At 42.2% G+C, this 26,263-nt stretch overlaps 1 protein-coding gene and 1 long non-coding RNA gene across 4 annotated transcripts in view; one reads left to right on the forward strand and one right to left on the reverse strand.

Annotated features, from left to right (window-relative positions):
* LOC140909032 (uncharacterized) overlaps positions 1-26,263 on the forward strand; it is a 116,926-nt gene that overhangs the window by 88,188 nt on the left and 2,475 nt on the right. For 2 of the 3 annotated variants that reach the window (XR_012158053.1, XR_012158054.1), the window contains exon 2: positions 2,473-2,615. The gene's annotated coding sequence lies outside the window, so the exon portion shown is untranslated. Of the gene's footprint in view, positions 1-2,472; positions 2,616-7,299; positions 8,810-26,263 lie in introns of those variants that run through there. The other variant, XR_012158055.1, reaches the window with a different exon arrangement.
* On the reverse strand, positions 1,263-25,176 carry LOC140909034 (uncharacterized). The gene is made up of 3 exons (XR_012158056.1): positions 25,099-25,176; positions 24,339-24,453; positions 1,263-2,588 (listed from the first exon to the last, which is right to left on the reverse strand). It is a non-coding gene; the product is annotated as an uncharacterized lncRNA (long non-coding RNA).

A 26,263-nucleotide genomic window follows, 5' to 3' on the forward strand; every position in this document is an offset into this window, starting at 1 on the left:
TGGTCCCCTAGCCATCCTGGTTAAGCCCTTTTTCCAGCAGCGCCACCCACCTTTGGGACTTCCCTGGCCCACTGTGGTACAAGGGAAGTTGTGTTTCTGTACCATTCCAGGCTCTTCTGGCATAATTTCCATCTCAGGGACGTCTGCCTGGGTTTATGTTGGAAGCAAACCCTGAGTGAATTTCTCTCCTGATGTTTATAGGGCTAACCATGATATTTACATGCTTCAGTAACATGGTTGAAACCCAGTTTAGTTCCATCTGCACAGGCAAAAGAAACCAGTTTTAGTAGACAATCAGGATGAGCTTCACCCAACATGCTCCATTTGCCTGTGTGTATAGGCCCACAACCTAAATCAAATTAATTCCTTCAGAGTCTTGATTCACTAAGACTACCTCATTATTTATTTAATCCTTTTTTTTTTTCCATCTGTGATAGGGCCAGAGTGGTAAAGCCCAGACTGCTTTGAATACTCCTCTCTCTCCTGCACTGAATGAACTTCAGTCTCACACACACACACACACACACACAATATATCCATTAATTATTCGTCATTATTTATTAGCTACTAGGCTAAAACACAGGTGACATGTCTGAATGGTACTTCCTTGACCCAATACACATTTAAAGGACATTTTCTTTGCTGAATTAGATGCAAAATTTTCCTTAATTATCAGAAGCCTGATCACTACTCCAGCCTTCCCCACCCGATCAATAAAGTTTCTTTGAGTTATGGATGCAGCATCACACTGGGAGCAGTAGATTTTAGACAACCATCTTTGACCAAATGAAACAGTGTGTTCCTAAGCAGGCTAAGAGAGATCTAGGTGCTTGCTTCACTTCCCCTCTGGCTCTGTCTTGTTTTGCTTGTTTAACACCCCCCCCCCAAAAAAAACTAACAACCCGAGGGAATAGACTAAAAGGGCATGGCCCCTTTAAACAAGGAGGATTAAGTCACTCCCAGTTAGACCTGAGTCCCATTGCAAATGGAAGTATTAATAGGATTAGTGAGTCATTTATACTTACTGATAACTGTCAGGGTGGTTTTCATTTCAATTCAGGGACATTGTTGGCGGGGAGCACCCCCTGTGATCACCACCCCAGGAAAAATGTTAGCTAATGACTTATTCAAAGTGAATTAACAGACTAAGGGAATCCTCTGTCCAAGCAGCTGCTTTAGATAACACTGTTTGTTCAAAAAGAAAAGGAGTACTTGTGGCACCTTAGAGACTAACCAATTTATTTGAGCATAAGCTTTCGTGAGCTACAGCTCACTTCATCGGATGCATACTGTTTGTTCACTTGCTGTGATAGCAAATCCTTGAGTATAGTTTTGTGTTCTCTCTGCCACCTGGCTTTTTATTTCCTCCACCACCCAGCCAAACAAACAAAAATAGCAATAACAATAACACTACAATTATTTTTCCTTCCTCTGACATGGATTATTTAGCACTGGTGTCTAGAAAGCTGCATTTTAGCTAGATCAAGTTATATGCAAAGGAAAGGCCAAATTCTAAAGCTCATTGACGTTAATGAGGGTTTTGCCTGAGTGCAACCTGATTTGGTCTAAAATTCAACATATGTTGTATTTGTTTTGTAACTTCATCTATTAAGGTGAAGACATGAAGAGCTCAGTTCTATTTTACATTACACCACTCTCCATTGTATATTGTTAGATAACGTAAGTACTGTCCTCCTAGCATTAAATCTAAAACAACCGCTCTGTTTTCTGTTTCACAAGCAATTTGATTGCTGAGCAACAGAATACTAACAATGCTTCAGGACCATGTTTGGTTACCTCCCTACAAGACTCAAAGACAATTTCATAATGCATCTTATAGTGTGGACATAAACTGTTGCTTCTGGCTTTAAATTTACCATGATTTAGACAGTGCTTTACAGGTGCCACACCCCTTTGAAATTTGACACCATGTTAGCACTACTTCATGTAGTTCAAATGGCTCCATTGATACTTTTTTTATTTTCCACTGAATGCATCCGATGAAGTGAGCTGTAGCTCACGAAAGCCTGTGCTCAAATAAATTGGTTAGTCTCTAAGGTGCCACAAGTCCTCCTGTTCTCTTTTCACCTATACTTAGTTTATCTCTTAAAATGTGTGCTAGCTAATGCCCATTCTCCAATATGTGTCTCTGGGGTTTGTATGTAGTTTCATCTGCACTGCTAAATCATGATAAATAATATGAGAAAATATCAACATACCCTGAATTTGGGAAAGAGAACGGGAATATGCAACCTATTACCTAAATTTCCTCACTCTTCACAGTTAATCTGTGTGAATAAACAATGACTCACTAATTGCTTTGCTCATTAGATTGCAAGAGAAGCATGGGGTGGGGGAGGTCTCACACCATGAGCCTGTTGTGACTGGCCCATACATTTAAGTACCAAGCCGTCTGCACCACTGCAGAACATACCCCCTACCAATGAATCCATGTCCTCATTGTCCTTGCAGCTGCCCTGCCTGCTGTGCTGAAACAGCAGTAGGAGACAGTGACTGCTCACCAAATGGAGACGGGATGCAGAAGGAAGCTACTTCAGGACAGGCTTTGCCTGTAAAAAGCTGAGCACCTAAGAGGAACAGAAGAAATAAGGGGGGTAAGCAATTAAAAAAAGATTCATTTAATGTAATATATTTATTTAAAGTGCCCATCACACTTATCTCTGGAGTTACAGGCAGAAAAATTTCTTAAAACTCTACAAAATTAGTTCACTAATAGCAAGCTGAATGTTACAGAGTCAATAACAGAGTTCTAAACATAAGCCACCATCTCTCCCAGCAGTTATAATAAACTCTCAGCTAAAAGCCTGAGCAATCAGGCAGTTCATGTGTCCTGAAGGTCAACAGACTCAGGCTCTGTCAAACCAGGGGAGGAAGAGAATTTGGGACTCAAGAGACCTCTGCTGAACATGCCTACCCCGAGACATTCTAATCCAAGGTCTGTATCAGGTAATCTCAAATTTGTGGAGGTGCTCAGGAAGACACCCTGTCAACTGTGAAATAATCTCTCTTACAGAGAGCAGCTCTCACCAGCATACTTAATGGCCTATAAGGTTCCCATCACATCTTATAAGTCCCATTTCTCATGGTTGTGTAATATGACAATGAATGTTTATTCTGGATATGAGTTAACTGGTTTGGAAACCCACCAAACCTTCACCCAAAGCTGTGTGTTGTATAAGGTTTGAAAAAGGTAGGCTAACTTTCATTTTTTCCTTATTTTTAATTTACACACATCTAGCTGCTTCCACATTATGTTCACTGACACCCCATGAGAAATGGCTGTGATCTGGATGGACTACAAGCAGGAAGTATTAAAAACCTCTTGACAAGCTGTAAGTTTTCCACAAGGGGATCAGATAGCTTGGAGAAGCTTCCAAATTTATGGGTGTTTATCCAAACAGTCTCAAGCATTTTGAGGGTCGTCTCTCATTAATTCATTCGGTGCTTAGATTTGTCATAGAATCATAGAACTGGAAGGGACCTCGAGAGGTCATCTAGTCCAGTCCCTTGCACTCAAGGCAGGACTAAGTATTATCTAGACCGTCGCTGACTGGTGTTTGTCCAACCTGCTCTTAAAAATCCACAGTGATGGAGATTCCACAACCTCCCTAGGCAAATTATTCCAGCGCTTTACCACTCTGACAGTTAGGAAGTTCTTTCTAATGTCCAGCCTAAACCGCCCTTGCTGCAATTTAAGCCCATTGTGTCTTGTCCTATCTTCAGAGGTTAAGAACAATTTTTCTCCCTCCTCCTTGTAACAACCTTTTATGTACTTGAAAACTGTTATCATGTCCCCTCTGTCTTCTCTTCTCCAGACTAAACAAACCCAATTTTGTCAATCTTCCCTCATAGGTCATGTTTGAGGGAAGATTGAAAAAATTGGGTTTGTTTAGTCTGGAAAGGAGAAGTCTTCATTAGTACAGGGCATTATCCTGAAGGATAACTGTCATTCAGGATTCAATTTATAGCCATCAGCTGTAGGGGTAGGGGGCTTATACACTTGGTCTGTGGCTACACTAGAGAGTTTACAGTGGCGCAGCTGCACCTAGCCGCTCCTCTAAGGTACTCCTGTTCTTTTTGCAGATACAGTCTAACACGGCTGCTACTCTGAAAGAAGTAATGACTGCATATTTTGTTGATGAAAGCTAGAATGCAATTTTCTGATGATGTCAGGACTATTCTGTTCTCTTTGTCACTCAGTGTTGATGTCAGACTCAAACATGATCTGGAATAATATGAACTAGTATCATAGTTATAATTATTGGTAGGTGAAGCTCAAAAGGCTGGAGATTTATTCCAGGTAAGTACCCAGCAAACGTTTGGATACTTATTTGGAAACCTTATTTCACCCATCTGAACATCCTGAACTCTGCAAATCTGAGCTTAAAAATTCATGGTAAAACATGAGTTTCTCAAGAAACATCTGATTTATTTTGGTCTGTTCATGTTTGAAACACAGCAAAAGAAATTATTCTGTTCAAAGTATTTATGGCACTTTGACTCAGAACTAGACAAGGCACATAAAGCTGGCCAATATGGGTTTTTTGTCTTTAAAATTAACTGAAATATTTTGAATTTTGAAAACTCTTCTGTGCAACTTCAGTTTGAGTTCTGGGTGAAGGATCAGGTCAGTATTTAGTGGATATGAACAAATCTGTGCATCCCTATTAATAAGACCTCTAATGTTCCGATCCCTGATATCCATGATGGCACTTTGCACAGGACAAAGTAAAGGAATTGGTGCGGTGCAGTGTAGTCTGTGTATACTCTGGGATAGAGCTCACTTTTCAGTCACTTCAGCTTTGAAGAGCAAGTGGATTTGGTGATTTCTGTTTGATATCCAGAGACAGGAAAACATTCCTAGGACCAAATTGAAGGGGCCTATAAACCACATTCTTTGCAATAAATTCACCCTTGGGCAGAAAGCTTGTCCAATGTCTATGCACCTCTTATGTCCCATTTAAACTAACTTTTGGGGATGTAAATTGACCACACCCTCCACACAGCAGTGTCATCTCACCCCTTGCAAAGTCCATAAACAGTGAAGAACTCACTGTGTCACTTCCTGCTACTCGAGGAAACTAACAGCAGCAAAGCGCTGCTCAGGAGCCTGGCAAAATTCACTTGTTAGCAGGTGAAATAAAATACAACCAATAGACAGGGCACATAATGTTCTAGTACACATTAACAACATCTTCCTGAGTTTACATCATCATTATCACTCCAACAAAACCACTCCATCACCTCCTTTTTATATACAGATGGGGACATGCTCTTCTTTAAATATATATTATTGTAAGACTCCATCTATAAAGCATCTGGAAGTAGGAGATGAAAGACAGTCTTTCAACTCTATGCTACATGAAAAGAACATTCTGAACTTAGTTTAGTACTTTTAAAATAATTCTCATTAACAAATAAAGATCATTCCTAGCAAAGGTGTGATTAAAAATGGAAAGTGGGATGGAAAAACTAAAAATCAAAGAGGTTTTTGCATGTTAGAAAATGGTCTCATATCATGAACTGCCAGTGAAGTTTCAGTAAAGAGACAAGGTGCGTGAGGTAATACCATTTCTTGGACCAGCTTCTGTTGATGAAGGACACAAGCTTTCCAGTTACACAGAGTTCTTCTTCAGGTCTGGGAAAGGGTACAGTAAATACAATGTGGAACAAGTTATTTAGCATAAGTAGTTAACACATATTCTAGGAGACCATTCAAGGTGAAGTGGCCCATTAATGGTCCCTTAGAAAATGTGTTAACTACTTATGTTAATCAATTTGTTCCACCTTGTGTTTAGCTGTAACCTTTCCCAGACCTCTGTGTAGCTTGAAAGCTTGTCCCTTTCACCAACAGAAGTTGGTCTAATAAAAGATTTTATCTCACCCACGTTGTCTTCCTAATGTCCTTGGACCAACACAGCTACGCCACTACAAACAATGAAGTTTCATGTAACTTTACTTCAAAAAATGGTCCTGTTCTGACTAAAAATTGCAAAATATTTAGTTTTGCATCTTTTCAATGAGAAAATTGTCCTCTTTGTGGAAATCATTTCATTTTGAAACATTTCATGAAACATAATGTTTCTGGCTTATGAAATGTCAGGGAAAGAAATGACAAAAATGTTGATGCACAATTTTATGTATTTTCTTCACTTTGACATTCAATCCCTACAATAAGTAACAAGAAAGTCCCTAAAAAAAGAAAAGGAGGACTTGTGGCACCTCAGAGACCAACAAATTTATTTGAGCATAAGCTTTCGTGAGCTACACCATTTTTAAAAAAATCCCTGTAATTTCTTCTGTTCAGTTCAAAGAAAAATACAAATAGCCATTTGGACTGCACCCAGTATACATTTTGCTGTTTAATGAAGGAGTGCAATATTATAACTGTTGGCTTGTTTGCATTTTCAGTTTATACGGACATTGACATTCCAAACTTGCTTATGCTGTCATTAAAACCCATAGAGAATGTCAGGTTACCATATGTCTGATGCAGTCTCATATCATGTGATGCCAAGTGTCAGAAGTCTAACATAAAAAGGGCTTCTGTTGACATACACACTTGCTCATCATTTTGGGTAAGCTCAGATACTAGGGTGAGAAATGAAGTATAAGAACCTAAACTGAATACAAATTTCAAATGCTGAACATTCAGTCTGAGTAACCTTATATTTTTAAAAAATAAAAGGAGTACTTGTGGCACCTTAGAGACTAACCAATTTATTTGAGCATAAGCTTTCGTGAGCTACAGCTCACTTCATCGGATGCATACTGTGGAAAATACAGAAGATGTTCTTATACATACAAACCATGAAAAAATGGGTGTTTACCACTACAAAAGGTTTTCTCTCCTTCCACCCCACTCTCCTCCTGGTAATAGCTTATCTAAAGTGATCACTCTCCTTACAATGTGTATGATAATCAAGTTGGGCCATTTCCAGCACAAATCCAGGTTTTCTTCCCTGGAAGTGGCCCAACTTGATTATCATACACATTGTAAGGAGAGTGATCACTTTAGATAAGCTATTACCGGCAGGAGAGTGGGTTTGGGGGGGAGAGAAAACCTTTTGTAGTGGTAAACACCCATTTTTTCATGGTTTGTATGTATAAGAACATCTTCTGTATTTTCCACAGTATGCATCCGATGAAGTGAGCTGAAGCTCACGAAAGCTTACGCTCAAATAAATTGGTTAGTCTCTAAGGTGCCACAAGTACTCTTTTTCTTTTTGCGAATACAGACTAACACGGCTGTTACTCTGAAACCTTACATTTTTACAGGGTTGATGGTGTGTAAGAAGTCTATAAAAAGAGGGTGCTTCTTGATTCATCAGGAGCCAAAGTATGAAGTCCTTTCCCAATATCAACTCATTCCTTACCTAGACATTGATGCAAATTTGCCTGAATAAGGACTGAGTAAGAACTTCAGCATCTGGATGCACAAAGCTGTAAAGATTTCTACACAACCCTGTACCAATTGAATAAAATTGGGCAAATGGCTCAGGCAGGAATCAGAATCTGTCCAAATCAACAGTGTTTAAGGAGCTGAATGCTATGAATTGCTTTTCAGGATAGGCAATATGGCCTACTCTGTTTTTGCAGAAAGTTGTGTAAATCTCTGGTACTATGTAGGTTTAATAACAAGTAGTAATGACCGTTAACAATAGCAGATGTTTGCATTGTGTCACAAACATCATATATGGTACTATGGAGTTGAGACCCACCTGCTTCACTGTAGCTGTCCCAGAAAAATCTCATGTTCTAGAAGCCCATGTCTGGAGCATGAAAAATAGGAGAGGGACAACAATTTCCCGGCAGTAATCCAGAAGAGCTTGTCTTTGGGACACAGGTTGGAGTTTGTGTCAATAAAACCATACAGACACTAATTGAATCTCAGCTTCTCTGGGTTTACTCACCTAGAGTAATAAGCTGCAATTTACTATGACTACATGCCATTAATGCCCTATCTAAATGAAAAATTATAATTAATTCATTAATAGGAACATAGTGTGACTGTGCACCCCATAAGGCTTTATGGAAATATGCTTATGAATGTATATATGACATAACTGGAATATGTTTTATGCTACATATGCCATGTAACATATCTATGTAAAGGTTATGATCTACTGAATATATTTATCCTATTTGTATGCATGTGTCGTATTCGAAGTCATGAATATTGGCTGTATACTTGTTTGATTTTAAATAGCCTTAGTAAGGCATTTGGTCAGCTTCTTTAGAGAGGAATTTGCAAGTTAAGTGCCCAATCAAGAAGCACTTAATGGACAATGGATCTTGGAAGGCTCCAATCCACATAAGAAGTCTACATGAGGCCGTTCAAGGTAGCATGTGAACCATGGCTGCTACCTGTAAATTCTGAGTCATGCAGGACATGTGACTTGCCCATGTGACTCCAAAACGCCATCTTGTAGCTGGAATTCTACACAAGGGGAGGGAAGGATATCCACCCATAAGAGAAAGTCTATTTAAACCCGTGGGAGACCCCTCCATTTTGTCTTCAGCTGGCTCAAGAGATAGCCTCTCCATCCCCAAGGATACCTGAAAGAAACTGGAACAAAGGACAGTAACTACAAGGGGTGCGAGTGATTGCTGGACCCACACTAGAAGGAGACTAGGCTGTAAAAGGAAGTGTACTGGAATACCTCTGAGGGTGAAGTTTTATCTGTATTCAGTTTTCCTGCTGTATTAGGCATAGGCTTGTGTGTTTTATTTTATTTTGTTTGGTAATTTACTTTGTTCTGTCTGCTATTACTTGGAACCACTTGAATCCTACTTTTCTGTATTTAATAAAATTACTTTTTACTTATTAATTAACCCAGAGTCTGTATTAATACCTGGGGTGGGGGGAACAGCTGTGCATACCTCTATCAGTGTTATAGAGGACGAACAGTTTATGAGTTTACCCTGTATAAGCTTTATTAAAGACAGGAACACTTCTTAAGCTGCTTTCAGTTTAAGCCTACAGCTGTTAGGGGATGTGGCTCAGACCTGGGTCTGGGTTTGCAGCAGGCTAGCGGGTCTGGCTCAGACCAGGCAGGGCACTGAAGTCCTAAGCTGCCAGGGCAAGAAAGCAGAGGCAGAAGTAGTCTTGGCACATCAGTTGGCAGCCCCCATGGGGTTTCTGTGATCCAACCCATCACACATAGGAATTGACACACCTGACCAGACCCAAAGTCCATCTAGTCCAATATCCTGTCTCTGACGGTAGCCAATACCAGAAGTTTTTGAGGAAGATGCAAGAGCCCCACAGTCAGCAGATGTGGGATAATCTTCGCCCCCACATTAGGTCTCATCCTAATCTTAAAGAATAAGAGATTGGCTTAAGTTTTGAAGCCTAAGGTTTGATATGCCTTCCAAAATTTTGTTAGCATTCATTATTATAATGCTTCATATTCTTGATAGCCAAATGAATGTCCCATCACTTTCTGAATCTTGCTAAATTCTTGGCCTCGACAACATCCTGTGGCAATGAGTTCCACAGTCTAATTGTATGTTCTGAGAAAAAGTATTTCCTTTTTTTGCTTTTGAATTTGAACAATAATACTCTACATCTATACTTGTTAGGGCCCAGTCCAAGGCCCATTGCAATCAGTGGAACTGGAGCACATCATCAGGCCCCTGCCCCCAGAGCCTCCCCATTGCCCCTGACACACAACTTGAGTAGACTGAATGCCATCCAGCCATTCCATCTTTGATCCACATCAGAGAACATCTGTACATCTTCATACCATCCACTTCCTTGCCCTTGTGTCCCACTCCAGCACCAACTTGCAGAACTTACTGCCATCTGCAGAGGGCAGGGAGCCCCAGTGGGCCAGTCTGTTTTCCACTCTGGTTCCATGGCCCACAGGGGATTTTAGTTGGCAGTTCCTCCATGGAGCCATGAGCATGGGCATGTACCTGGCATGGTTCACAGAATCCCCAGATACCTGTTCCTTCTGCAGCAAGAGGAAAACCCTGACACATGTCTCTGTAGAGTGTGTCAGGCTGCAGCCACTCTTCTAATGCCTCCAGAACATCTTACTAAGGATCTGGCTACACTTTTCCCCTCACATGTTTGTCTTTGCACATCCCACCCATGTCCCCACAAGGTCAAGACGAGACATCCTTGTCAACCTCCTCCTGGTGCTGGCCAAGGTGGCCATCCATCACACGAGGAGGAGGAAGATGGACAGGGGAGGGGTACTCTGTGACTGTGGGGCCTATTTCCAGTTCCTGGTCAAATCACATCTCCAAGAAGAGTTCCTCTGGGCAGTGTCCACTGACTCCTTAGCTGCCTTTGAGGAGTAGTGAGCACTGTCGAGGGTTCTCTGCTTAGTGTCCCCTTCTGGTTCCTGGATTTTTAACCTTTGATCTCACTCTCATTCCTGTTTTATTATTTGTTGCCTCAATCATTCATTTGTGGTCTGAGTTCAGTGGTTCTTCCCTCTGGAGTGAGGGGGTGGGTGTTTAGTTCTAAGTGAGCCTAGGCCAGGGGCAAGCAAACTTTTTGGCCTGAGGGCCACATCAGGTTTTGGAAATTGTATAGAGGGCCATTAAGGGAGGCTGTGCCTCCCCAAACAGCCAGGCATGGCCTGGCCCCAGCCCCGTATTCGCCCCCCCCCGACTACTGCCCCATCCAACCCCCATGTTCTCTGACAGCCCCCCCGAGACCCCTGCCCCCATTCAACCCCCCAGTTCCCTGCCCTCTGACCGCCCCAACCCCTTTGCACACCCCCGCCCCCTGACCACCACCCCAAACTCCCCTGCCCTCTATCCAACCCTCCCTGCTGCCTGACCCCTTACCGCGCTGCCTGGAGCACCAGTGGCTGGCAGCACTACAACTGTGCCGCCCAGCTGGAGCCAGCCATGCCACCGCACAGCACAGAGCGCCGGGTCAGGCCCCGGCTCTGCAGCTGCGCTGCCCCAGGAGCTCGCCGCCCAACTGCCCAGAGCATTGCGCAGGCGGCACCGTGAGCTGAGGCTGCGGGGGAGGGGGAACAGCGGGGGAGGGGCCAGGGGCTAGGCCCCCCCTAGGCCAGGAGCTCAGGGGCCGGGCAGGAGGGTCCTGAGGGCTGGATGTGGCCCACGGGCCATAGTTTGCCCACCTCTGGCCTAGGCCCACTCATCCCAGTACCTGCAACAGGTACAGTCAATGGGATTATCACCATTGATTTCAATAGGCATTGCCTCAGGCCATTTCTGAGAGGTTTTTCAGATGAGCCAATCCTCTGGTCTCAGTTTTCAAATAAAAAAATTAAACCATATCAAATCGACTATAAAAGGAGTAGACTGCCTAAGGAAACGCGCTTTGTAGTTCCAAGGTGGATTCCCAACAACCCACTCTATCCTCCATGCAACTCTCCTACCAGGGTAAACCTGAAGAAACAGAATAATAATAAGTTTCAGAGAAACAGCCGTGTTAGTCTGTATTCGCAAAAAGAAAAGGAGTACTTGTGGCACCTTAGAGACTAACCAATTTATTTGAGCATGAGCTTTCGTGAGCTACAGCTCACTTCATGCATCCGATGAAGTGAGCTGTAGCTCACGAAAGCTCATGCTCAAATAAATTGGTTAGTCTCTAAGGTGCCACAAGTACTCCTTTTCTTTTTGAGAATAATAATACCTTCTTGTTATACAGGACTTTTTATCAGTAGATCTCAAAGTGCTTTACAAAGGAGGCCAGTATCATTATCCCCATTTTATAGATGTGGACTCTTCACAGCTGACTCTGTCAATGTGTTCTGAACCTAGCCTCTGGCAAACTAATGAGACAAGTGGTTGAATTATAAGGCCAAGGACCAAGAATGTCCTACTCCCTCCCCCATCCTCTTCTAAGTAAGGAGGTGTCTGTTAATGGGAACAGGATGGATGATTGTAATAGTAGCACATGGGAAACGACAAGCAGTTCATTTTGGCTTTTATAGGTTAAAACCAGCCCTTTGGACTTCACCCTGTAATCAGCTGTCTGGCAGCACAGAATTCATGTGCTCCTGGCAAGAAAGCTGAGCCATTGTGCTCTGCACTAGCTCTAGTTTCCAAATGGTTTGAAGGTTTAATTCCACACAGAGCACGTTGCAGAAATCTAACCTCAAGGTGACAGATAATCAGAGAGAGGTCCGTAGCCAAGAGAAAGGGACACAACCTTCTTGCCAGTCACAGCTAAAAAGAGGTTGGCAAGCAGAGGTAATAAAAACAGTCTCTGCATTTCATATATTGTGTAAAAAGAAAAGGAGTACTTGTGGCACCTTAGAGACTAACCAATTTATTTGAGCATGAGCTTTCGTGTGTTACTTGATAGAGGGCAATGCTCTTTTGGACTTTCTTTGTACGATCTGAATGTGGATTTGAACTGTTGGGTGCATTTTTCATTATTATTCCTTAATACATTTAAGGATATTTTGGTTTATTAGAGCAAGTTAATCCATTTCAGGTTTTTCATCATAAAAACACAAAAGGAGGCACAAGTCCAATTTTTCCACACGTGCAGGTCACCTTTCATATGTATTATGGCTCATTTGAAGATTCATAAGACATATGTTTGCACATTGTGATTCCATTGGTAACATGTTTAGACTGATAATCCTTAGAAACAAGACATATTCTATTCGTAGATGTTTTGAAATCTCAGCTGCTTTGCTTATTTTTTAATATAGAAAAAAAATATGCAACTTGCATTAGGAAGTAGTTAAAAAGGCAGTCAGTTGTTGACAGTTTTATCATTTTAAAAGAGCCAAATGGATGTTTAATTTTTTTTAATGTACTCCTGGCCTGATAATTTATGTTCCAGATTTCAGCTAGCAGCACATTTTTAAGGGCAAGTTATAAACTCCCTATCTTGCAGGCATAGCTGTAATTGTATTTGATCCCAGACTTGGATTTATTCTCTACCTCAACTTGCATCTGAAAAGAATGATCAGGTTGGCTCTATATTTCTACTTGTAGAGTGGCAATGGGAAATGCAGGTAAGGAGAAATCACTGCTTTATTTAGACGTGGTGGATTAATTTTTCACAGTCTAAAGCTCTGTAACAATTAAAAGCCTGAACGCTGTCTACTTCTTTTTGACTGACAAACTGGATTTTACTACCTGGGCCCTTGTCACTCAGGACAACATCAGTATGGAATGGCTTTGTTAATGCAGTCAGTTTCAGTGTCAAGGAACCCCAGGTGGGACAGATAAAAGATCATCTGAGATGGCAAGCAGCCAGGAAATTAAAGATACAAAAGTTCAAGGTGTACATGTTTCTCAAACTTTTTAAAGAGACTGGTAACCTTATAGTCTTTCTACTTTGGGACTTTAAGTTTGTTCCATTAACCACAGTTAGAATCAAAATCACTTGTTGTTCTGTTTGTGAGTGTGTGAGGGTAGGGTAATAACCAGATCATTTTGCAGCCACACCTACAATTTCTTGGTGATTTCTTATCTTCTTTTAGTGCAAAGCACACTCCAATATTAAATATTTGAAAAAAATAGCCTCTAAAGTTCTCTTTGGGCTATTTCTTGTTAAAACTTCTGTAAGCTGTGCTGCTAGTTAATTATTTGCACTGGAATGAATATGCATGTTTGTGCTTCTCTTGTTAATGTTTTATACATAAAATGATGGGCCTGATTCTCTTTCCCTGAATCCTGTGTAGCCATCTACACCAGTGCAAAGTGACTACAAAATACTGCCACATCAGAATAAAAACATTTCATCATGTTTGTCACTATGGGCTAGAGTCACAAAGGGATTTAGGCAGTGTGACACTGAGCATGGCATGAATGCATCCGATGAAGTGAGCTCTAGCTCACGAAAGCTTATGCTCAAATAAATTGGTCAGTCTCAAAGGTGCCATAAGTTCTCCTTTTCTTTTTGCGAATACAGACTAACAAGGCTGCTACTCTGAACCCTAACTTTTAGGTGCTTAGGAATTCACTGGAACAACACTGCAATTCACCAATGTTAAGCACCTCAGCTCCCTAGCCAATGCCTGGAGAGAGACTGGTGCCACAGAATGCAATTCACAAAAGCCAGCACGTTAAGTGGGGAACTGCCTAAGCTAACCAATGGGAGATGCTGATGAGAGGGATGTATGCTAAGGCCTGCTCCCTCACAGTGATAGGCACCTAAGTCACATAAGAAGAAAGCCAAGTAAAGTGTGGGCCCCTTACTGAATGAGGGAGGCAACATAGTGACAGAGGATGTGGAAAAAGCTAATGTACTCAATGCTTTTTTTGCCTCTGTCTTCACTAACAAGGTCAGCTCCCAGACTGCTGCGCTGGGCATCACAGCATGGGGAGTAGATGGCCAGCCCTCTGTGGAGAAAGAGGTGGTTAAGGACTATTTAGAAAAGCTGGACAAGCACAAGTCCATGGGGCCGGACGAGTTGCATCCGAGAGTGCTGAAGGAATTGGCGGCTGTGATTGCAGAGCCATTGGCCATTATCTTTGAAAACTTGTGGCAAACGGGGGAAGTCCCGGATGACTGGAAAAAGGCTAATGTAGTGCCAATCTTTAAAAAAGGGAAGAAGGAGGATCCTGGGAACTACAGGCCAGTCAGCCTCACCTCAGTCCCCGGAAAAATCATGGAGCAGGTCCTCAAAGAATCAATCCTGAAGCACTTACATGAGAGGAAAGTGATCAGGAACAGTCAGCATGGATTCACCAAGGGAAGGTCATGCCTGACTAATCTAATTGCCTTCTATGATGAGATTACTGGTTCTGTGGATGAAGGGAAAGCAGTGGATGTATTGTTTCTTGACTTTAGCAAAGATTTTGACACGGTCTCCCACAGTATTCTTGTCAGCAAGTTAAGGAAGTATGGGCTGGATGAATGCACTATAAGGTGGGTAGAAAGTTGGCTAGATTGTCAGGCTCAACGGGTAGTGATCAATGGCTCCATGTCTAGTTGGCAGCCGGTGTCAAGTGCAGTGCCCCAGGGGTCGGTCCTGGGGCCGGTTTTGTTCAATATCTTCATAAATGATCGGATGATGGTGTGGATTGCACCCTCAACAAGTTTGCAGATGACACTAAACTGGGAGGAGAGGTAGATATGCTGGAGGGCAGGGATAGGATACAGAGGGACCTAGACAAATTGGAGGATTGGGCTAAAAGAAATCTGATGAGGTTCAATAAGGATAAGTGCAGGGTCCTGCACTTCAGACAGAAGAACCCAATGCACAGCTGCAAACTAGGGACTGAATGGCTAGGCAGCAGTTCTGCGGAAAAGAACCTAGGGGTGACAGTGGACGAGAAGCTGGATATGAGTCAGCAGTGTGTCTTTGTTGCCAAGAAGGCCAATGGCATTTTGGGATGTATAAGTAGGGGCATAGCGAGCAGATCGAGGGACGTGATCGTTCCCCTCTATTTGACATTGGTGAGGCCTCATCTGGAGTACTGTGTCCAGTTTTGGGCCCCACACTACAAGAAGGATGTGGATAAATTGGAAAGAGTCCAGCGAAGGGCAACAAAAATGATTAGGGGTCTGGAACACATGACTTATGAGGAGAGGCTGAGGGAACTGGGATTGTTTAGTCTGCAGAAGAGAAGAATGAGGGGGGATTTGATAGCTGCTTTCAACTACCTGAGAAGTGGTTCCAGAGAGGATGGTTCTAGACTATTTTCAGTGGTAGCAGATGACAGAACGAGGAGTAATGGTCTCAAGTTGCAGTGGGGGAGGTTTAGGTTGGATATTAGGAAAAACTTTTTCACTAGGAGGGTGGTGAAACACTGGAATGCGTTGCCTAGGGAGGTGGTAGAATCTCCTTCCTTTGAGGTTTTTAAGGTCAGGCTTGACAAAGCCCTGGCTGGGATGATTTAGTTGGGGATTGGTCCTGCTTTGAGCAGGGGGTTGGACTAGATGACCTCCTGAGGTCCCTTTCAACCCTGATATTCTATGATTCTATGATTCTAAGTCCAGGCTGTAGGGAGGTGCCTCGCTCTGCTAGTGATCCATGAATGGGAATGTCTCTTCTGGAGGCAGGTGGTTTAGTCACCGAAGGCATTTCTTGTGAGAATGAGTTAAGCAGCTGCTTCATTCCACACAAAATGGCTGGAGGAGGAGGTGCCACCACCTGTTTTATAACTTTTAGCCAAGAAATGTGGGAGACCCAGGTTCAGTTCCCCCTGTGTGCCAGCAGGGAAGAAAGGATTGATAAGGGGTGTCCTAGGAACATGTGCTAACCACTGAGTTATGGGATGTTCTGCTGTAGGGGCTCCCTCAGTTTCTCCTTCTCAATAAATTGTTCCACTGTAGGTCAATAATGAAAGAGTGATTGGAGCACTGGGGTTGGGCACCAGGGTCTTCCACCTCTGAGGAAGGTTCCCTAACCAGGAGGCTACAGCACTTTTTTTCTCTGGCCCAATGATTCTTTAATTATTTACCTCCAAATAATGGCTTGTAGTAGCTGACCACAGAGAGAGAGAGAGTTAAGAATAATAATTGGGGAAGGAGGTGCCCTATTCCCATTTCAGATGATTTCTTCCTGCCCCAATGTAAATAGTTCATGTCCTAGCCTGGTCCACTATTTTCATGACTTAGTGAGGCTGCTGGGAACCATTAAGACCTGGCTGGAGAGATTGGCATCAGAGTTTCTAAACAGTTTTTTAAAAATAATTTCTGTTCAAGCCACTAACGTCACCAAAAGAGTCTGGAGGCTCAGCAGGCTCCTCAGGGGTCAGAAACCCCATAGGTAATTTTTGTATTTATTTCTTTTGGAGGTGGGGAACACAGCCACTTTTTTTTTTTTCACTAGCTAAGCAGAGCTTGTAATGTTTGGATTATTCATATTCAATTCAAAACTGCCCTGAGAGCTAAAAAGGAATGCAAATATTATCTCCTCCACGGAGTCCTAGAAAACATCACCTTTATTATGCTCAGCAGAATTTATTTGTATTCATATCTTTTAATATGATTTAGTCCACAATCTTCAAAAATTTATCCAAATGTGGAACTCACTCTCTATGTGCAGCCTTAGTGTACACTACATTCAAAGGCCTATACAAGGCTGTTTCAGGCTAAATTGGATTGCTATGCACACATTCCAGTTATTGCTTATGGGGTGAAATTTACCTCCATACCAAAGGGCAGAACAAAACTTTTACACCACGTAAGCTCTATTTTGAGGGTGTTAGTGGGACATAAGTCATGCGTGGTTGACTTGTGCTGGCCTTTTCCATATGGAGGATTTTGACCCTGTGTTAATAAGCAATACATACTATTCATGGGGGGAGGGGGAAATCACCTACATGCATGATGTGATATGAATGTATACTACATGCTAGATGCCACATGCATGATATGTGGGATGAAACTGTACAAAGGGTCAGATAGTTTGTATTGAGTGTGCTGTATGACTATATCTCAAACATGTTTCAAACTCACAAAAGCAATGGGAAATTTACCACCTACACACACGTTATTAATGCACACAGTGCACCTTGTTGCTCATCTCTGGGTTACAGCAGTAATATAAAATCCCATCAAGTTGTTATTACACAATCTTTCTTGCAAAAATGATACTTTACTGCGGTAATCATTTTCCTCCAGGAGACTGCACTAGAAGCTTTCATCTCCATTACTTGTGATTTATAAAGTAGACTTTGCACACACACCAAAAGCTTTCCTGTGACTGGCTGCAACACAATTAATGGAAGCTGTAATAAGCAGGGATGGGTGAATTCAACCTCGTGAATTATGAACTTACTCAAACAATATATGTTTCAAAGTTTGACATGAACTACAGTACTGTTGGGTTCCTGCTTTGCTCAGGAAAAAAAGAGTGGGAGCTGAGAAGGGTAGGGAGAAAATAATAGGGTGAAAATGAAGCAGAAGAAGAGGGGCAGTGTAAAATAAAAACAGGTAGAGGGAGTCTGAAAAGAGGAGCAGAAATCTGGAGAATGATACACTGTGATATTCTTCCCTCCCTCCCTCCCTCCCCCCCATATATACACACTTTAAATAGGACACTCATTTTGGCACAGTTTTCTCTTGAGCTAGAAAAACACATTGGCATTGTTTCTAAAACCTGTTCACCCTATGGAACATAATGGGCTTAAAATAGTGGGAAAAGTCTTGTTGAACTCAAACTTAGACTTAAATCCTTTCATGAGAAACATGTGAACAGGTTCATGTACAAATGCAGAGCCCCATCAACATCAATGGGATTCTACACTGGTGCAGGGGTCTGCCTGTGTGGTTCTTACTGAAGGATCAGGGCCTAATTTGGAGGGGGGAAAATTTATTTTGCCAGAATCATTAACCTAAGACAACCTTACTGATAAGGTCATAGCTCGGTGCTCTGAAGCTCTCATGACAAAGTCAAATTGAATGGAATGCAATAAAAGTTCTGCTGGACATGGTGTTCTGCATTTCCTCTTCTGTTCTTCCGTCGGGCAATATTGCCCTTCCTTATTATCACCTGCAAATAAAGCCACGTGGCAAGAGAGAAGTTTATGTGCAGTAACTGCTTATAACAAAGCTAACTATGCTAAAGAGGAGGTATCACTTAAAGCAGCCCACTCATTTTAAGGCCTGTCATGTTCATTGCTCAGCCTGTGTAAAACCACCAGATTTTGTCTGAAGCCTACTGAAGCACCTCCAGCTTTGCAATAGTTCCATTGCTATGCTGCTTACAGCCTCTTGTAAGGGACATTCCCCGTTCTTCAGTATTATATTTTAAGATAAAATTGGAATTAGCTACCAGGAAGAAGTCTGTGCTGGCCTTTAATTAAACCCTCCTTATGGCTCCATGTAGGAAGTTTCTGTAGGCATCCATGAGAGTGACATGGTTAGTTATGGAACGAAAAGAGATCTGTTTTTCTTTACGTTTGTGTAGCTTTTTTTGAATTTTGGGTATTTTATTAACTTTATTTGTGCGCTTTTTTTTTTTTTTTTTTTTGCCTTGAAATTGATAGACAGAGGCCTGAGTAGGGAAGGCTCAATGATAGATCTTAGTGACTAAGTAAACAATATGTTTTGCAGAGCTGCAGCTCAAGGCCAAGGTGGCTTAGAGGCATAAAGGCCGAGTTCTGTTGTTTTACTGGGGTGCTGGATTTCAACAGTTAAGGCAGGGTAGTGACAGCTAAATGGATAGACCTTTACTATTGGCATGAGTAGGATAGCAGTGTGTACCTGATCCAATGGCATTAGTGAGAAGGGCTGTTAACCCCTGTAGTTGTGGGGGTTTATTGTGTATGTGTGTGTGTGTGTGTGTCTTACACTGCTACTAACTTGTGAACTGAATGTCTGAGTGTAAGCGATTGCATATTTTGAATCACCACCCGTTACGCCTCTGAATACTAAGAAATGGCTCAGATGGAAAGATAGCAGCAGTTAAATTTACCATGACATGTATTGCTCTAGCTGTATAAAGATACACGGTATCTGTATATAAAATGTTACAAAGTTAACCCCTTTATGCTGTTTAGAATATACAAAAGACAATACATATTCTCCTTTAGGTCCTTTGCATCAGTTGAATATATACTATATTCAATTTCAGTGAATGTGTGTGTGTGTGTGTGTGTGTACAGAAAACTATTGCAAAAGGAAACAATGTACATAACTGAAAGGGGAATAGAAATGGTTGTTACACTGACTATTATAAATAGAATACAAATATATATGTGTGTGAATTATATATATGTAATGCATATGTATGCCCTTCTTTTTATGAAACATATATACCCATATGCACAGTTAATGTATTTGCTATAAATATGTGTACAGTAAAAAAGTACTAATTTAATCATTACAGCTCATTAAAGGGTTAGAAATTGCTCCAACTAAGACTTTATCTCAATGAACACACTTGTCCTTTTCCACGGAAAAGATAAGCTATTTTCTGGGTCATAAGTTGTAACTCTTTTCCAAGAACATCACCTCCTGCATATCACATGATTATGGTTTGGTATCCAAATTCAACATTTTAGAGAGAGAGAGATCAAGAAGGAAGGAAATTTACCAGCAAATGAAGTAGTTACTGTCTAAATGTTTTCAGTGTTTTGATAAATTAGTTTGTTGCGTGCCAAGGCACATTCTGAATAGGTGTCAAAAGTCCACTCAGATTCAATCTAAAAATAACCTCAAAGTACATTATGTGCCAGCTTTTTGTTGATTTTAGCAGTTCAATATGTTTCAAAACCTGAGCTGAATTTTCATTACATATGGTTGGTAAGATCTCAGACTGTCAGTGGAGGCTAGAGCTTTAATTTCCTAACCTGAATTGTTTTCAGCCTTGCTGCCATTGCCAGCAGGGTGGAAGGTGCAGCTGCCAGACTCCTAATGCTCAGCTGATGAAGAATATAGCAAACATGTTTGGATTATAATAAATATACACACAATGCAAGGAAAGATAGAGCATTGAAATTAGATATGAGGAAATAGTTAGGTGTGTGGTGAGTGCCAAAGGATTACCCACTCTGTCTTTCCTATCTTTCAACAGAAGCAACTAAAAGAAATTATGAGTCCAGTTCCCTGTAGTGCTGCTGTCCCTTCATGCTGTTCCGGAGGCATAAAGGGGCCACAAAGGAGGAAGGAAGCTCCCAGGGGACACCTCTTCAGATACAGAGCAGTTCTAGACCCATCCCTCCTTGCATGCCCTCTGGTGTAAGGAGGATAATGTGTGTCTGTGTGTGTATTAGGGCAGGGAGGGAGTATGGGATTCTCAGCCACTCAAGGTGGCAATGCATAAATTTGCACAACCCTGAGATTGCTCTCACTTCCTTTGGTAGGAAAGCAGTCCCTGGCAGACCTAGAATAAAAGTGGTGTAAAAGCTAAGAATATGAACAAGGCAACTGTCAGTCAGGGCTCGTGGGTATATGTAGACATATGGGATTTACTCAGCTGTGTACAGTGTTTAATATTCTGGAGGCAACACTTTTTGTGATGACTGGCAGACTATCTTTGTTTTTCGCCTCAGTCTTTTATTAAGACTTTGCTAGTTCTCTCAGCCTAACAGCACCTTTAAAAGGTGGTGTGTCAGAGATCTAACAAGAATAGCAGTATTGTGTAAAATCATGGGCTGACCATCCAGTGGAGAAGGATCAGCAGGCATCTGTCCTTCATTATTTGTGCTAGCACATTCTGAAATAATGAGAAGTAAGAACAGAAGCATGAAAACTGTCCATAGGATTGAGAATGGCTTTCCTGCCTCTTGCACTAAAATGCACTGTGTTCCTCTGATATAGTTTCATGTATGTTTGTTATGATTGGAAACTTGTCTTTCCTAAATGATTGCATTCATGATCCCAACGTTTTAAGTCCCACTGATGAACAACCAAGCTGTCTGCAGACAGAAGAAATAAATGTTTTTAAAGCAAAAAAGCTCATTTCAAAGCCTGCTGACAACAAACTTTCAGTATATATCCATAAAGCATCTCAATGTTTGTGGGTGAGCAGAATATAAATAACTTTTTCAATACAATGTTATGGTCATATCATGTAAGGAACCAGTTGACTCAGAATGGGCTTACTGTGGCTAAGTACAATATTGATTCATCCAAATATTATCCTCCTTATGTATATTTATTTCTAAATGGAAAAAGGAGGTAATACTCAGAATCTAATAAAAGTGTCCTGATATCTCTATTCTGTGGCATCTCTGTACTCAGAACATATTATGTTTCTGAACATTGTTTGAAATAAGGGCAATGAAACCAGGAAAATCCCATTGCGCTAGCTAAGTACAAAGGTCTTGGTTGTAAAACATGGATATCTCCATTCCAATTGGATATACAGTAAAATACCATATTCTATTAGGACAGAACATCATGCTTTAAGGATATAGGCAAGATAACTCAGGCTGCAAACTTAATCTCCTCTCCTCCATCACTACAGAGCTTTACCTTAACCAGAATGTACCCAACCCCCACGCACTTAAACATTGCTAAGGCTAAGTTTTAGAACCTAATGAGGGGGCAAAATGAGAATAAAGAAAAAAAATCCCTTTCAGGAAGCTTTGAAAGGATGCTGAATGACTTTTTTCAGCACAAATGTGTCACTTAGATCAGTTTTCTAATTCAGCGTGTCTCATAGGGTACGATCCAAAGCCCACAGAAATTAGTGGAAAGATTCCCATTGACATCAGTGAACTCTGGATCAGGCCCATTAAGAATACTTTAAAAGTAATATGAGGGACCGAATCAATATGAAGTCAACTGGAAATGGACACTCATCCACCAGGAAGATAATCCCTCAAGTGATTAAGGATTTAAAAATAAAGACAGAAAATGTCCATGCCCTCCATTTGTTTGCTACTCCCACTTATTGCATCTTGTCTTGAACTCAGTTGGGCAGCAACTTGTTTCTTGCTGAGTCTGCAGAATGTCTAGCACAATGGTGCCTCCAATCATGATTGAGGCCTTTGCCCACTACTATGATACAAACACAAGGTCATTTTAAATTATTTTATGGAGCCCTATCTTTGAGACCTTTGTTAAATTGTGTTTATTATAGTGGTCCAAACAGCACAATGCTGGTCTTGCAGTTAAGGCATTGGATTAGGACTCAGAAAATCTGCATTCAGTCCATGGATCAGGTACAGACTTCCTTTCTGACCTTCAGCAAACCCCTGTGTGCCTCAATTCACCATCTGCAGAAGCTGAATAATAATATTTACCTTCTCCCACCCTTTGACTGCTTTGTCTATTTAGATTGTAAGCTCTTCGGGGTAGCAACTGTCTCTGTTTTTGTTTATACACAGCACCTAGCACAATGAGGCTCTGATCTCAGCTGGATTCTTTAGATGCTACTGTAGAACAAATAATAATAATAAAAAAATATTTCTCAACTACAAATGCTTTAATAAACGTTCCTAATTTGAGCTCATAATATCTCTCTTCCCCTCCTTTCCCCTCCACATTTATCTCTCATAAGATGAAACACTGCCCTTTTCTGCCAAATGTGCTTGGACCTTTCTTGGAAACCTCTCTTCCTCCCCTGTGGTGTTCGCTCATTTCTTTACACAGAGAACTGAGAAGCATGCAATTAGTGAAAAGCAAGACAGACCTTGTCAGCTGACATTAGCTTTAGAAGGCTCAACAGTCTCCTGATCAGGACAGAGACCATCATTTACTGTTAAATGATTTCTGGAAAAAAAACCAACAGGATGACTTCCAAGATCCTTTCTCTCTCTCTCTCTCTCTGTAAATAACATTAATGGTTGTAACCGTGTATAAATTCTGTCTCAATGGATAGTCTCCTTTTCCATAACCTTCACGAAATTTGTTTAAATTCTGGCTATGAGGGAATAAGGCTCTAGGGGCCTCAGGGACTGCTCAAAGAAACTTAACTCTCTCTTAGAGGGAGAGCACCTTCCTAAGAGGATCACAATGTCTTGGTGCAATGTTCTGTTGGCAAAATCCGGGGGGGGGGGGGGGGCTACATAATGCTATACCACCTCCCACCTAATCTTTCTAGCATCATGCATGAGTACATGAGAAGGAACTCCTTTCCCCACAACAATACACATAGGACAAACTAGGACTGAAATTATATTAAGCACAAATATGCTAAACAGTTAGTGATTGTAAATGGGCTATAGAACGCAATAGGTCCCTTTCTTTAGGGTAGGGGAGCATGCTACATCCTTCAGGGATGCACTTCCTGCTGTGGCCAGCTAGCTTCACTGGCAGGTGCTGACTGTGGGATGAGTGCCAGGGATAGGTCTCCTCACATACTATGTTCCCAATCACACTCTAAGCACGAACAAGAGTCCAGGTGAGCGTTCCTCCCAGAAGGCAAATGAAGCATGTAATTGGAAACGTTTGCACATAGCTCACACCTTCCTGGTTCCTGATCACTAGATGTTCTTTGCTAACTCAGGCTATACTGATAAGGTCTTGGCATGGGCAGCAAAAGCCAAATAAGAGAATTAAAGAAAAGAGACAGAACACAGTTATATAACACAACTCAAACCAAGCCTCTCCGAAGATACCAGCTGTCTACAGACAAAGTTCAGTAGATATTATTTCACACAGCCTTCAGAAAGGATTTTTCCTCCTGATTACTTATCAGCTAGTTCTGAAAGTGAACTTAGTGCTAGTGAAAGGTGCCAAATCAACAGCTGTGGGGACTGAAGTCCTCTCTTCACACAACAGGTACACAGCATGGGCTAGTCGACTTCTTCACCACACGGCTCAGTTCAGAGGGAGCATTTCATCAGGAGGGAGTTCATTCTTTCTCGAGCTGACAGCTATATGGCCCTCATTACCATAATATCTAACTGACTCACAATCATTAATGGAATTTATCTTTACAGCAGTCCTCTGAGACAGGGAAATGTTATTTTCATTTTATAGACAGCTGACTGAGGTGAAGGATAGATGAAATTACTTGTTCAATGCCACAGAGGAAGTCTGAGCCAGGAAGTGAATGCCAGTCGTCCAAGTCCCAGTCTGATGCTGTCTCCACAAGAACCATCTTTCTTCTCTTGGATTGTCTGCTGAGACTGGCAAATAATGCAAAGTATGAGAGTGTTTTGGTGTTTAAGATTTTTTAATGTGGACATCTGTTAGCTAGCACAGGGCGCAGACCACCATCTCAGTGCCTATAACTCACCAGATACTAAGGCCTTTCCATCACTGCTGATCAAGACTGCACTGACTCAAATTGCTGAAAGGCTCCTTATCCCTTTGCCCACTCAGTCCCCCAGCCACTGCTCTTATTTTCTTTTAATTCTTTCCAGGTTTGTTTCTTCCACCAGCCAGCAACACAGCAGAACCCATTTCAGTGAACATAGTTACAATAGTAAAACACTGCCTATAGAGGAGTGGAGGGAAAATCCCCAATTACTCAGTTCACTTCAGTGGCCTGTCAATCCTCTGCTCTGAGCAGCTTTTGTGATGTAGATGCCAGTGGCCACCTATAAGCCCCCTTTTGCCCACACATACTTTGATGCACACTGTCTGTAGTTCAGCTGTAGCCTGGGATCTGATCTACCTGGGGCTGCACTCAGCCCCACTCTTTGCCCTGCACTTTAGTCACAGGGCAAAGGAGCCATTTAGTGGCGGATTAATGATTTTGCCACCCCTAGGCCCTGAAATAATTGCCGCCCCACCCCCAGCAGCTTCCCGTCATCCCTGTCCCAGCTCACCTCCGCTCCACCTCCGCCTCCTCCCCTGAGAGCGCCGCCGGGTCCTGCTTCTCCCCGCTCTCTGCCAGTGGTTGTGCACGAAACAGGTTTGTGAAGGAAGGGGGAACGTGGCGTGCTCAGGAGAGGAGGCGGGGCTGGGGCGGGGATTTGGGGAAGGGGACCAATAGGGGCAGGGAGGGGGCGGGGAAGGGGTGGAGTTGGGGCGGGGCCAGGGGTGGAGGGCGTGAACCGGCTCCGGGGGAAGCAGCCTCTGGCTGCTATTATAAATTTGTCGCCCCTGCAAATTTGCTGCCCTAGGCCTAGGCCTCGTCGGCCTTGGCGTTAATATGCCACTGGAGCCAGCAACAGTAATGAGGGTTCTCAAGCAAGCACAAGCTGTGTCAGTAGGGCACAGGTGAAAGTGCAGCAGCAGGTCACGCTGATCTGCAAGGGCATGTCAAATATCTATGAGTGTGGGCAGCACTTTGGTGATTAAAGAGCAGCTTAAGCATTTCATATGTCCATTAGATCTGGGAATGTTTCATGTGTGCCACATACTCAGAGAACTCAGGACAGCATGGGTTTAGCCTCATGCATATCTTTTTTTAATGGTACTTCATGTGTATGTGAACATCTCCTGCCTCTCTCAGGAAATACTGCCAGATGCCAGGTTCACAATCCCAGCGTCACTGATCACCGGGATTTACATTACCTGCTTCTCTTGGTGGCAGGTGTAATCAATGAGGATGATTGTATCAGCCAACCTTCTTTCTTATATGACCACGGTGTGCTACGCCATGCTGCTGGTTATGCCGCTAGTTATGCACTTGTCTGTTTGAGTTGCCTGTAAGATACAGTGTTTGCTCAGTTTGAGTGCAGTCAAGCTCTGCCTTTTTTTCCTTTTTACATCCTGGAGAACAGTGAGGCACTAAACATGTGCAGTTCTTCTGTCTGTCTCTCTCACACACTCACAAACCCACATACTTTGCTTCTTCTTAATTTATGGGGTTTTGGCTATACTGGTGAGCAAGTGGGAAAAAAGCCTCTTTTCTCTGCATAAACAGCTGCCAGGATCACTCCACATTGCACAGGAATGCATTGGAGTTGGGCCCTGCTAATGTGCCAGCAAAATCTCTACGCCCTCAAGGGCAGGGGTTCTCCACCTTTTTCTTTCCATGCCTCCCCT

Source organism: Lepidochelys kempii, chromosome 3, assembly GCF_965140265.1.
Source record: "Lepidochelys kempii isolate rLepKem1 chromosome 3, rLepKem1.hap2, whole genome shotgun sequence".
NCBI classification, from domain to species: domain Eukaryota; kingdom Metazoa; phylum Chordata; order Testudines; family Cheloniidae; genus Lepidochelys; species Lepidochelys kempii.